The sequence below is a fragment of the Schistocerca cancellata genome, chromosome 2, assembly GCF_023864275.1.
Source record: "Schistocerca cancellata isolate TAMUIC-IGC-003103 chromosome 2, iqSchCanc2.1, whole genome shotgun sequence".
NCBI lineage: Eukaryota > Metazoa > Arthropoda > Insecta > Orthoptera > Acrididae > Schistocerca > Schistocerca cancellata.
Genome location: NC_064627.1, coordinates 931916910 through 931932028, shown reverse-complemented (window position 1 = coordinate 931932028; position 15119 = coordinate 931916910). Strand labels below are relative to the sequence as shown.

Genomic DNA, 15119 nt, shown 5'->3' with positions numbered 1-15119 from the left:
GCGATTTCTGCGACTTACCACCGTATGAGAAAGTTACATCTGTCAACACAGAAAATTGCATCTCAACGAACCTGTCTTTGGCAAGTATGTTTTACGTTTTTTCTTCCGTTGGCTTTAATTTTGTATTAAAGAAACAACTGTGAAAATATTAATAGTGTAATTAATATGTAAGTAGCCGTACAGTACCGTAATAGTTCGTATTTAGAAAATGAATTGTAACATATTGTTATGTTCACAGGTACCTGAACTACATTTCAGTCACTCAGTAAAGTGATAACTCAAAATATCATTGTCAACAGATCTGAAGAAATTGCCACTGCGTCTTTAGACCGTTTTCGTCAGACGAGAGGTTAGTTTCTAAGCATTTCGATGGACTTAATTACTTCAGTGTGATCGTTCTTGCAAATGTGATATTCATTATAGCAAATATTAGCAATCTACTCTGTCAATTATATTGCTAGTAATTAATGACAGCAAAAATTGTTTAATAATCCTTGTGTTTTTGCAGACACAGTTCTGACTCTGATTACTGGTTGCTGTACGTATCTATCCACATCAAGGCTGTTTTTGAGAGAGACTCGTAAAGATTCAAGACAGTTCTTAGAGGATTTGCAGTTTAAAAGTGAAATAATTACTCTTACTTGCGATTTGTCACAGAAATCGCAGTTTGACTCGGTAGCGAATAGCGTAGTATGAACTTTGCTCAACAGATGGCAGTGCTAACTGCGCTTTTTAGTTGCTACTTGCGACTCTTAGTTGCGACTTGTCACGGAAATCGCAGTTAGACTTGATACCGCATAGCAGACATGGACGTAGTACGAACTTTGGCCAAAAGATGGCACTGTTAACCGCGCTTTCTATTTGCTACTTGCGACTTGTCACGGAAATCGCAGTTAGACCCGATACCGTATCGCAGAGATGGACGTAGTACGAACTTTGGCCAACAGATGGCACTGTTAACCGCGCTTTCTAGTTGCTACTTGCGACTCTTAGTTGCGATTTGTCACGGAAATCGCAGTTAGACCCGATACCGTATCGCAGAGATGGACATAGTACGAACTTTGGCCAACAGATGCCGCTGTTAACCGCGCTTTTTAGTTGCTACTTGCGACTCTTAGTTGCGACTTGTCACTGAAATCGCAGAAAGCACTGCTAAATTCGACCAATAGATGGCTCACGTCTTTGAATATGAAATACTACTTGCGACTGCTAACTGTGACTGATATCGCAGTTAGATTCTGTAAAGTTGCTACTGTGATATCTGTGACTTCTCAGTCACTGTGATTTCTAACAGATACGCGATTTCCTGCCCACCACTACACAGTACTAGTCACCACGTTAGAAGAGCACACTGATCTCTCTTATCACTGTAGATGATACGCTGAAGCGCCAAAGAAACTGGTACAGGCATGTGTATTCAAATACAGTGCTATGTAAACAAGCAGAATACAGCGTTGCGGTCGGCAACGCCTATGTAAGACAACAAGTATCTGGGGCAGTCGTTAGATCGGTTATTGCTGGTACAATGGCAGGTTCTCAAGATTTAAGGGGGATAGGACGTCAAACGGGCCGACTTTGAGCAGGAGAGGCACCACAGGACATTTTAATTTGCACTGTCTATACTTTTACAAATAAATTCATAAAACTTTGTCAGCAAAACCAGGAAGCATTGAGGACTCACACTCATAGCAGTGGAAGTTCAAAAACGTAGCAAAATACCTTTTTTTTTTACATGTGAAATTTCATCATTTTTTCACTTACTACTGGCTGCATTTGTTTCTGTATGTACACTTATCTTCCTAAGTAAGAGAGATTCTTCGATGAATTTTGCGCAGCATACAAGCAGTACTTACAGGTGTATGAAACTCTCGAATTTTCCAAATCTATTAAAAACTGTGGTAAAAATTGAGATAATTAACTATAAAATTTGAGTTTTTTCTAAACATGAAGTTTAAAATGTAACAGTTCATTCATTTTTCATAAATTAAATAAACTCTAGAGTTTCATACACATGTAACTATAGTTTGTATGCTGTGCAAAACTCATCGAATTACTTACGAAGAAAAGTGTACCTACAGAAACAAATGCAGCCAGTAGTAAGAGAAAAAATGATGAAATTTCACATGTAAAAAAAAAAGTATTTTGCTACGTTTTTGAACTTCCACTGCTATGAGTGTGATTCCTCAATGCTTCCTGGTCATGATAACAAAGTTTTATGAATTTATTTGTAAAAGTATAGACAGTGGAAATTAAAATGATCTATGGTGCCTCACCTGCTCCAAGTCGGCCCGTTTGACGTTCTACCCCTCTTAAGTGAGTTTGAACGTGGTGTTACAGTCGGCGCACAAGCGATCGATCACAGCATCTCCGAGGTAGCGATGAAGTGGGATTCTCACGTGTGACCACTTCACGAGTGTACCGTGAACATCAAGAGTCCGGTAAAACATCAAATGTCCGACATCGCTGCGGCCGGAAAAAGCTCCTGCAAGAACTGGACCAACGACGACTGAAGAGAATCGTTCAACATGACAGGAGTGCAACCTTTCCGCAAGCTGCTGCCGATTTCAACGCTGGAGCATCAACAAGTGTCAGCATGCGAACCATTCAACGAAACATCATTGATACGAGCATTAGGAGCCGAAGGTCCACTCGTGTACCCTTTATGACTGCACGACACGAACCTTCACGTCTCGCCTGGGCCCATCAACACTGACGTTGGACTGTTGGTGACTAGAAACATGTTGCCTGATCGGACGAGTTTCGTTTCAAATTGTATTGAGCGGATGAACGTGTACGGGTCTGGAGACAATCTATTGAATCCATGGACGCTGCATGTCAGCAAGGGACTGTTCAAGCTGATGGAGGTTCTGTAATGGTGTGGGGCATGTGCATTTGGAGTGATATGGGACCCCTGATACATCTAGATACGACTCTGACATGTGACAAGTACGTACGCATCCTGTCTGATCACATGAATGGTCATGTCCATTCAGACGGAGTTGGGCAATGCCAACCATCCCACACGTCCAGAATTACTACAGAGTGGTGCCAAGAACACTCTTCTGAGTTTAAACACCTTACCTGGCCACCAGATTCCCCAGACATGAACATTATTGAACATATCTGGGCGCCGCTGCGGTCGAGCGGTTCTAGGCGCTTCAGTCCGGAACCACGCGGCTGCTACGGTCGCAGGTTCGAATCCTGCCACGGGCAAGGATGTGTGTGATGTACTTAGGTTAGTTAGGTTTACGTAGTTCTAAGTCTAGGGGACTGACGACCTCAGATGTTACGTCCGATAGTGCTTAGAGCCATTTGAACCATTTGTTGACCATGTCTGGGATGCCTTGCAACGTGCTGTTCAGAAGAGATCTCCACCCACTCGAACCCATACGGATTTAAGGACAGCTCTGCAGTATTCATGATGTCAATTCCCTCCAGAACTACTACAGACATTAGTCTAGTCCATACCACATCATGTTGTGGCACCTCTCCTTGCCCGCGAGGGCCCTACACAATATTAAGCAGGTGTACCACTTTCTTTGGCTCTTCCGTGTATAAAAGGTGTCTCAGGAAGAATAGCCGATATCATTAGAAGCAAAAAACTCATATGGCCATACGTCCTATTTCGAATGGTTTCCGAAGCAGAACACAATGTACGAGGAGGGAGGGGGTTCAATAATTAAAGCAACACTTTTTTTCTGAAAGCAGGCTGGTTTTGTTCAGGAATCCAACACATCGTATTATTACCTACTCTTTTGGCTACAAAACCCTATTTTCCAACATAGTCTCTGTTCAATGGGACGACCTTATGCCACCTTACTGGAAGGGCATGCACCACGCTTCCGGTCGACGTCGGAGCCAAAGTCTTGCTGCATCAATAACCCCCCCCCCTCTTGATTTACGTACTGCTTCCTGCGGAGTGCATTCTTTATTGGGCCAAACAGATGGAAGCCGGAAGGTGCAAGATGCAGACTGCAGGGTGGTTGAGGAAGCACAGTCAAATGTAGTTTTCTGAGTCCCTCACGGATGTCAAACTTAAAGTGGGGCCTTGCGTTGGTCTAAAGAAGAAGTTCGTTTGCACGTTTGTGGCGACGAACACGCTGAAGGCGTTTCGTCAGTTTCTTGAGAGTAGCACTATATACTTCAGAGTTGATCGTTGCACCTTGAGGGAGTATATCAAACACAATAACCTTTTCAGAGTTCCAGAAGAGCGTCGCCATGACTTTACCTGCTGAGGCTCTGGTTCTGAACTTTCTCTTCGGATGAGATATGTGTGGCAACTCTCCATGGATTGCCGTTTTGTTTTCAATTCTAAGTGATGAACCCATGTTCCATCGCCTCTGATGACGTTCGACAAAAAAACTATCGCTATCAGCTTCGTAATGCGCAAGCAATTCCCCACAGATGGCCCTTCGTTGCTGTGTATGGTCTTCTTGTGAGTCGGCGAGAAACCGAGCGGGCACACATCTTTGTGTACCCCAACTGGTGGACGAGCGTGTATCCACTATCAACGGGGACGTTTAGTTATGCAGCGAGGGGTTTCATTGTGATCCATCAATCACCTCAAATGAGAGGGTCCGCACGTTCCGATATTGCAGGAGTCAAGCTGTGTGCAGCCAGCTGGCAAGTGGGAAACTGGACATATTGGTGTGACCTTGTTGCGATAACGACATATATCTCGCCCAACGACTCACCAAGCTTTTGTTCACTGCCAGGTCACTGTAAACAGGCTGCCAAGGCCTACGAATATATGCGATGCTATGGTTTTCCACTAAAAGGGACTCTATGACAGCTCTCTGTTTGGAATGCGCTTCCGTTACAGACTCAAAATGGCTCTGAGCACTATGGGACTTAACTTCTGAGGTCATCAGTCCCCTAGAACTTTTAACTACTTAAACCTAACTAACCTAAAGACATCACACACATCCATGCCCGAGGCAGGATTCGAACCTGCGACCGTAGCGGTCGCACGTTTTCAGACTGAAGCGCCTAGAACCGCTCGGTCACTCCGGCCGGCGTTACAGACTCAGTTTTGAAGGCTACATATAGCGCGGCCACTAATCTGAAGTTCATGAAACTATAGGGGCTCAAGCGACAATATTCCAAGATATCCCACAACAAATTATTTATTATTTGAACTGCAATTACCCAAGAACAAAAAGTATGCCATTACTTATTCAACGCCCATCAGACATTATTTTTGTCTAACCCACACAATCTCTCTGACGTTTCATTTTAGCCCAAACTACATCGTTGCTTTCAACATTTTTGTTCTGTATTTCTTTCTGCCATAAGAGTAGGAGTGGATCCAAAATTGAACCCTGTGTGACACTCTTTGTAATTTCGACCCGTTTCTACCCTTCCAACATTTCTGAATTATTCAGCACAACTTTTTACATTCTGATAAACATGATTCAGACCAGTTGTGTGTAAAGCCATCAGTTGCATAAATAAAACTGTTAATTAAATGTGTTCTATGGCAGAAACCATTTGAAATAGGTTACATGTACATATGAAATATTTTGTTTCGAATGAGCGTTCTTGTCATATCCCTGAATACCGCCCATTGTCCTGGGACACCCTTTGGAACTGTGACCCTCCACCACTGACGGCAAGTCTTGTCAGTGAAGTCGATGTATATATTCCAGTTGATTGTAAGCAATCGTCGCAGTAAGATCAGTAATGTGAAGACGTCACGCAATGGCAGAAACGGGCTATCGTGTATCAATGTGCCCATGACCCCACTGTGCAGTAAGTTGCCCAATGTCTCGGTGTATCAATGCAGACTATTCAACGTTCACGATCAGGAGCCATATAACACGGTGTGAGAGCAGCGGTCGTAGAAAGATCCTCACCGACATGAATGGAAGACGAGTGTCACGGTTTGTCGTTGACAGCCAGTTTCAAACGTGACAGGAAAATGCAGCTCCATCTAAACTACCTTTCTGAGCGAACATGATGAAGAGAACTGCATGCAGTGGACATTACAACTGGACACACGCAAAAGCCCCTTGCTCACATTGGCACATTAAGTTGCACGTGACTGCATTTTCTCATATTGAGAAATGAGAAGGAGCGATGTGTCTTTCTTCATAAAAACTTTCTAAAGCCAATACCGAATAGGCATTTCTTTATTTACAAACAACCGGTTTCGACACATTTTGCTGTCATCTTCAGGTCTTCAAAAATTTTCTTTATAAAATGTGTTCATTTTGAGTTGGACCTCACACCAAGTTGTCATACAGATAAAACGTAGCACATTATATAAAAGTTTGTTATAAATAAAACATTAAACATAAAACTTTTAAAATAATAAACCACGTCTTCAGTGACAACACTGAAACTGAACGATAGCTGACAGGAGACATGAAATGTTGTTTGACGAGCTGCGATACTGCCTCTTTTCAAGTGATACCTGGCGCCAAATTCACCGACAACCCAAAGTGGTTTTAAGCGAGAGCTGTGGAGGGTGTTCTTCAGGCCAGAGGTGGTTCCGTGATGTTTCAGAGCTGTTTTTCATAACTTGACTTGGGCTCATTCATTCACATTGCAGTGGGCACGAACCAGGGGTTTTATTTTAACGTACTCTGTGACAAAATGTTATGATTTCTGCTACTTCTATGCCTTCCAAAATGACAACAGCCGGGTTCGTGAGACTGCACGCATACGTGCCTCGTTTTACGAATATTCAGGCGTTCTGTGACAGCTCGACTAGTTCGCTAAGCAGCCCGTCCTCAGTCATATAGAATATGCCTGCGACTGTTTGTAACATCGCTAGGAAACATACAACAGCGCTACAGAATATCATTTACACTACTGGCCACTAAAATTGCTACACCAAGAAGAAATGCAGATGATAAACGGGTATTCATTGGACAAATATATTATACTAGAACTGACATGTGATTACATTTTCACGCAAATTGGGTGCATAGATCCTGAGAATCAGTACCCAGAACAACCACCTCTGGTCGTAATAACGGCCTTGATACGCCTGGGCATTGAGTCAAACAGAGCTTGGATGGCGTGTACAGGTACAGCTGCCCATGCAGCTCCAACACGACCTCACAGTTCATCAAGAGTAGTGACTGGCGTATTGTGACGAGCTAGTTGCTCGGCCACCATTGACCAGACGTTTTCAATTGGTGAGAGATCTGGAGAATGTGTTGGCCAGGGCAGCAGTCGAACATTTTCTGTATCCAGAAAAGCCCGTACAGGACCTGCAACATGCGGTCGTGCAGTATCCTGCTGAAATGTATGGTTTCGCAGGGATCGAATGAAGGGTAGAGCCACGGGTCATAACACATCTGAAATGTAACGTCCACTGTTCAAAGTGCCGTCAATGCGAACAACAGGTGACCGAGACGTGTAACTAATGGTACCCCATACCATCACGCCGGGTGATACGCCAGTATGGCAATGACAAATACACGCTTCCAATGTGCGTTCACCGCGATGTCGCCAAACACGGATGCGACCATCATGATGCTGTAAACAGAACCTGGATTCATCCGGAAAAATGATGTTTTGCCATTCGTGCAACAAGGTTCGTCGTTGAGTAAACCATCGCAGGCGCTCCTGTCTGTGATGCAGCGTCAAGGGTAAGCGCAGCCGTGGTCTCCGAGCTGATAGTCCATGCTACTGCAAACGTCGTCGAACTGTTCGTGCAGATGGTTGTTGTCTTGCAAACGTCCCCATCTGTTGACTCAGAGATCGAGACGTGGCTGCACGATCCGTGACAGCCATGCAGATAAGATGCCTGTCATCTCGACTGATAGTGATATGAGGCCGTTGGGATCCAGCACGGCGTTCCGTATTACTCTCCTGAACCCACCGATTCCATATTCTGCTAACAGTCATTGGATCTCGACCAACGCGAGCAGCAAAGTCGCGATATGATAAACCGCAATCGCGATAGGCTACAATCCGACCTTTATCAAAGTCGGAATTGCGATGGTACGAATTTCTCCCCCTTACACGAGACATCACAACAACGTTTCACCAGGCAACGCAGGTCAACTGCTGTTTGTGTATGAGAAATCGGTTGGAAACTTTCCTCATGTCAGCACGTTGTAGGTGTCACCACCGGCGCAAACCTTGTGTGAATGCTCTGAAAAGCTAATCATTTGTATATCACAGCATCTTATTCCTGTCGGTTAAATTTCGCGTCTGTAGCACGTCGTCTTTGTGGTGTAGCAATTTTAATGGCCAGTAGTGTATTAAATAAATTTTGTACCACTCAGTCCATAGATCACGACCCTACGAGACTGGGAGGTGGAAGTATTCAGACGCAAAGAAAATGTGTTGGCTTAAGTCCATCCTCCATAGCTGTAAATCCCTCATCCATCCTATCCCCTGCTACGCCCACCCTGCCTGGATCTCCGCTCCCCCTACCTTTTACAAATCCCTTCAGGTCCTAGAATGCCATGCTCTTCGCCTCGCCTATCGCATCCGTCTCCCCCACACGGATCCTGTACGACCTTATTCCGTTCCCCCACCTCCTCCTTTTCCTCGAACGGATACGGACCCTCTACACCTCCCGTAAACTATATTCCCCTCACCTGCTTGTTTCTCCCATCCTCTCCCGTCCCCGTCCGCTGCCGCGCCTGTATTTAATGGCTGTGAGCACTATGGGACTTAACAGCTGAGGTCATCAGTCCCCTAGAACTTAGAACTACTTAAACCTAACTAACCTAAGGACATCACACATATCCATGACCGAGGCAGGCTTCGAACCTGCGACCGTAGCGGTCGCGCTGTTCCAGACTGAAGCGCCTAGAACAGCTCGGCCACTCCTGCCGGCTGCCTATATTTCCATGTCCCACCTGCTCTCCATCTCTCCACTCTCCCTACCCTCTCCCAAGGTGGCTTCCGCCAGCTCCCCCTCCCTGATGATGCCCTCCTCCCCTCCATCTACCCCTCCAACCAACTTTGATACTCCCTCCCTCTTCCTGTGTTTGTTCCTATGGGCACCCTCTCTCCCTTCTCTCGCCCCTTCCCTCCCTTTCTCCCCCCTCCTCCCCCGGGCTTCCCCTACCCCCATACCTCCATACCTCCTACCCTCTCCTCTGCCATTGGCATCTTTGCTCTCCCCTCTGCCTCTCACCCCCCCCCCCCCCCCGCTTCTTCCACTCTTGGCAGGTACCCGGACTCGCACACGTTCAGTGGACATTCGCGTGTTGGAGATCATCGCCATCAGTTTCTCGTGTGTGCGCCATCGTGTTGTGATTTAATGTTTTTCGCCGCCACGCTCCTTCGTTCACTTGTAACGTCTAAGTCATCAGTGTTTGTGTGGAGTGCCGACAGTTTTTGGTGTTTTTTCGTCGAGTGTGATCGGCTTCGCGTTTTTTTAATTTTTGTATCTAATGTTCTTTTAACCACCAATCTGTCACTTTTCTGTCTTCATTTTCTCATTTCTGTAATACTTGTGGCTGAAGAGCGGAATAGATTTACCCGCTGCCAGCCCACCTTTGTATAAGGTGAAAAATATCAATAAAGAAAAAAAAAAAAGCTCAACCAGCGAGTCTAATTGATGCGTGAGTCTTGACATATCGCCTCGACAACAGACAGCGTTTTTTCCGTTACTAGTGAACGTTTTGGATTCGTTTGGTTGTCTCTGTCACTCTGTTGCTTCTTGCTTGTTGTCGTCGTAAGGTCTCTCTCCATCGTCCGTCGTTGTTTCGTGTCCGTCCGTTCCGTTCGTTTGTTTGTTCGCGGGCCGCTCTCCGTTTGGTCCCGCCGCGCTTTCGCGGCCATCCCGCGACCGGAAGGGGGGGGAGAGGGGAGAGGAGGGGAAGGGTAAACAGTGCAGTCGTGATCGTAAAACAGGAAGGACGCGACACCGGACGTCAAAAAGAGCATAATCATTCGCTTTTAGGCCAAGGGTAGTTTCCTAAACGGTTAAGTTTGTAAACGTTCTCATACTGCTGTGGTTAAAGTATAACTTGCATGGCAAAATGGCGCTATCTAAAACCTGCGCCGAGGCAAACGTGGTGCACCACAGGTTGTAGATGACACGGGTGAACGACGGCGGGTGTATACGGGCGAATAGACGTGCAAGTGTTGAGCAACTGACCACACAGATGAGACAAGGGGCTACCAACATTTCCTCTTCAATGACCGTTCAGCGAGCATTGCTGCATATGGACTTTTGCGCAGGCGCGTGGTTCATGGACCAAACCTGACCGCTGTTCATCGTCGACAAAGACTGGAATTTGTAAGCCAATATCTACATCTACATCTACATCCATACTCCGCAAGCCACCTGACGGTGTGTGGCGGAGGGTACCTTGAGTACCTCTATCGGTTCTCCTTTCTGTTCCAGTCTCGTATTGTTCGTGGAAAGAAAGATTGTCAGTATGCCTCTGTGTGAGCTCTAATCTCTCTGATTTTATCCTCATGGTCTCTTCGCGAGATATAAGTAGGAGGAAGCAATATACGGCTTGACTCCTCGGTGAAGGTACGTTCTCGAAAAACAAAAGCCCATACCGAGCTACTGAGCGTCTCTCCTGCAGAGTCTTCCACTGGAGTTTATCTATCATCTCCGTAACGCTTTCGCGATTACTAAATGACCCTGTAACGAAGCGTGCTGCTCTCCGTTGGATCTTCTCTCTCTCTTCCATCAGCCCTATCTGGTACGAATCCCACACCAGTGAACAGTATTCAAGCAGCAACTGGCCGTTCACTGAGTAGCGACAGGTGGCATTTTCAGATGAATCACGTTTCATGCTCCATCGGACAGATGGTCGTTGGCGTGTAAGGCGTGAAACGTCTGAAAGTAAGTACCCTACAACAATAGTCGGAAGTGTCCAGGCCGCAGGGCATTCCCTGGGTGATATCGTCATTCAGGAAGGCAGAACGGATCAACAGAAGTATCCATCTATACCTGGGGACCATGACCACCCCTACATACGGATTGTTTTCCCTCTAAATAATGGCATCTAGCAGCAGGACAATGCAACGTGTCATACAGCTCGCAGTGTACGTGAGTAGTTCGAAGATCACCAGGAGTAATCCACTAAATTACAGGCCCATATCGTTAACGTCGATATGCAGCAGGATTTTGGAACATATATTGTGTTCGAACGTAATGAATTACGTCGAAGAAAACGGTCTATTGACACACAGTCAACATGGGTTTAGAAAACATCGTTCTTGTGAAACACAACTAGCTCTTTATTCACATGAGGTGCTGAGTGCTATTGACAAAGGATTTCAGATCGATTCCGTATTTCTGGATTTCCGGAAGGCTTTTGACACTGTACCACACAAGCGGCTCGTAGTGAAATTGCGTGCTTATGGAATATCGTCTCAGTTACGCGAGTGGATCTGTGATTTCCTGTCAGACAGGTCACAGTTCGTAGTAATTGACGGAAAGTCATCGAGTAAAACAGAAGTGATTTCAGGCGTTCCCCGAGGTAGTGTTATAGGACCTTTGCTGTTCCTTATCTATATAAACGATTTGGGAGACAATCTGAGCAGCCGTCTTCGGTTGTTTGCAGATGACGCCGTCGTTTGTCGACTAATAAAGTCATCAGAAGATCAAAACAAACTGCAAAACGATTTAGAAGAAATATCGAAATGGTGCATAAAGTGGCAGTTGACCTTAAATAACGAAAAGTGTGAGGTCATCCACATGAGTGCTAGAAAGAACGCGTTAAACTTCGGTTACACGATAAATCGGTCTAATCTAAAAGCCGTAAATTCAACTAAATACCTAGGAATTATAATTACAACAATTTAAATTGGAAGGAACACATAGAAAATGTTGTGGGGAAGGCTAACTAAAGACTGCGTTTCATTGGCAGGACACTTAGAAAATGTAATAGATCTACTAAGGAGACTGCCTACGCTACGCTTGTCCGTCCTCTTTTAGAATACTGTTGCGCGGTGTGGGACCCTTACCAGATAGGACTGACTGAGTACATCGAAAATGTTCAAAGAAAGGCAGCACGTTTTGTATTATCGCGAAATATGGGAGAGACTCTCACTGAAATGATACGGGATTTGGGCTGGAAATCATTAAAAAAAGGCGTTTTTCGTTGTGACGGAATCTTCTCACGAAATTCCAATCACCAACTTTCTCCTCCGAATGCGAAAATATTTTGTTGACACCGACCTACATAGGGAGAAACGATCACCACGATAAAATAAGGGAAATCTGAGCTCGTACGGAAAGATATAGGTGTTCATACTTTCCGCGCGCTATACGAGATTGGAATAATAGATAATTGTGAAGGTGGTTCGATGAACCCTCTGCCAGCACTTAAATGTGATTTGCAGAGTATCCATGTAGATGTCGATGTAGATGCGTTAACCGTACGCCACTGGCCACCAAATTGGTCGGATCTGAGCCCAGTGGACAATTTGTGCGACCACCTCGATCGGGCTCTTCGCCCCATGGAACCTGAACAGAAAAACCTAGCGCAGCTGGTCCCAGCAGAGTCGGTGTGGCTCCACGTCCCTGTCTGCATCTTCCAGAACCTCATTGATTATTCAGACTTTTGACAGGCGGTCACATTGATGTGAGTGGACAATGTATTTACTCGTATGTTAACTTGTTGTTTAGTTTACTTGACAGCATTCCTTATTTTTTCAGGCATGGGCGCTGTACATTGCATGATAATTAAATCGACACCCTAGCTGCAAACAGGCGTTGATATGCATCATTGGGGACATGTTGAAAAAGTGTGCCGCGACTGGGACTCGAACCCGGGATCTGCTGCTTACATGGCAGACGCTCTATCCATCTGAGCCACCGAGGGCACAGAGGATAGTGCGCCTGCAGGGACTTATCCCTTGCACGCTCCCCGTCAGACCCACATTCCCAACATGTCCACACCACTACATTCGTAGTGGGCCTAATAGACGTTTGCACATCACAATTTTAAAAAAATGGTTCAAATGACTCTTAACACTATGGGACTTAACATGTGATGTCATCAGTCCCCGAAAACCTCTAACTACTTAAACCTAACTATCTTAAGGACATCCATGCCCGAGGCAGGATTCGAACCTGCGACCGTAGCAGTCGCGTGGTTCCGGACTGAAGCGCATCACACACATTACTCGTAACAGATTAATCTACCAAGTCCCGTACGAGTTCGGGCATAGCGTGTGCGTACGCACAAGTAGGTCAATGGCTGGGTAGCCATATTTTAACTATATATGAAGGTAGCATCTGTTCCCGAAAGAACAGATACCATTGATGACCGTGCAGCTTCTCTAGAATGAAATGATAATTAAATCGACACCCTAGCTGCAAATAGGCGTTGATATACATCATTGGGGAGTGTGCAAGGGATAAGTCCCTGCAGGTGCACTATCTTCTGCCCCTCGTTGGCTCAGATGGATAGAGCGACTGCCATGTAAGTAGGAGATCCCGGGTTCGAGTCCCGATCGGGGCACACATTTTCAAATTGTCCCCATTGAGGTATATCAACAACACCTGTTGGCAGCTGAGGGTTTCGATTAATTATCATTTCTTTCTAGAGAAGCTGCACGGTCATCAGTGGTATCTGTTCCTTCGGGGACAGATACTAGCTTCATATATAGTTAAAATATGGCTACCCGGCCATTGACCTTCTTGTGCGAACGCACACGCTATGCCCCAACTCGTACGGGACTTGGTAGATTAATCTGCCACGAGTAATGAGTGTGTTGGGCAAACATCTATTAGGCGCTCTACGACTGTAATGGCGTGAACATGTTGGGAATGTGGGTCTCATGGGGAGCGTGCAAGGGATAAGTCCCTGCAGGCGCACTATCCTCTCTGCCCTCTGTGGCTCAGATGGATAGAGCGTCGGCCATGTAAGCAGGAGATCCAGGGTTCGAGTCCCGGTTGGGGCACACATTTTCAACATGTCCCCAATAATGTATATCAATGCTTGTTTGTAGCTAGGGTGTCGATTTAATTATCATTTCATTCTAGAGAAACTGCACGGTCATCAATGATATCTGTTCTTTCGGGAACAGATACTACCTTCAAACATAGCTGTAGACTGCCGCGCGGGATTAGCCGTGCGGTCTGAGGCGCTGCAGTCATGGACTGTGCGGCGGGTCCCGGCGGAGGTTCGAGTCCTTCCTCGGGCATGGGTGTGTGTATTTGTCCTTAGGATAATTTAGTTTAAGTAGTGTGTAAGCTTAGGAACTGATGACAAAATGGTTCAAATGGCTCTGAGCACTATGGGGCTTAACTTCTGAGGTCATCAGTCCCCTAGAACTTAGAACTACTTAAACCTAACGAACGTAAGGTCATCACATACATCCATGCCCGAGGCAGGATTCGAACCTGCGACCGTAGCGGTGGCGCGTTTCCAGACTGTAGCGCCTAGAAACGCTCGGCCACTCCGGCCGGCCGGATTGATGACCTTAGCAGTTAAGTCCCATAAGATTTCACACACATTTTTATAGCTGTAGATTGCATTGTGGAGTGACCTCAAACAACGACATGAAAACAGGCTGCGTGAAAGTCTCAACAGGAAGGAAACTGGTAGGCGTCCTACTTGAGTGATAAACCTCTGCCGTGCGAAGGGCACACAGAGAGCGCTGGTAGCGCCGCCCAAGTTTATGGACGCGCCCACGGCTCGTCAGGCGGGGGGGTCGGCCGTTTAACGACGTAGCAGCGGCCGCGGCTGACATTCAGGGCGCGTTTAAGCCTTTGAGCGCCTCATCGGCACCAGCGGGCAGAGCCAAATCGGCCGTGAACATCGGCCGGTGGAAGCGGAAAGGGCCCGGTCCAGCCATTCACACCACGATACCAGCACCCGCGCAAAGGTCACCCACACGGTGCACCCCTCCAAAGGTCTGACGGTCTCCACCAGAGTCTCTCAGTCCGAACAGCTAACTGTTACTCACTTTTTCCGTCAAAATACACAGTTGGTGATTAAAATTAGAACAGTGCACTATAGCAGGAAGAATACACGATTAAATTCGTGTTTTGGGAGTAGAAGAGAGCGCTGACGGAAAGAAGGAAAACAGCTACTATGTTTTTTTTTTTTTTTTTTTTTTTTTTTTTTTTTTTTTTTTTTTTTTTTTACAGTCGTATTGACCAACTAGGATCTCGTTAACAACTTCAGTTCCTCTTCTTCCTTTGTTGTTGTTTCCTATTTTCCCAGTAT

At 45.9% G+C, this 15119-nt stretch overlaps 1 protein-coding gene across 1 annotated transcript in view; it reads right to left on the bottom strand.

The window, feature by feature from the left end:
• Window positions 1-15119, bottom strand: part of LOC126162897 (tetraspanin-7-like) — a 169932-nt gene that overhangs the window by 106342 nt on the left and 48471 nt on the right. The window lies entirely within an intron of this gene.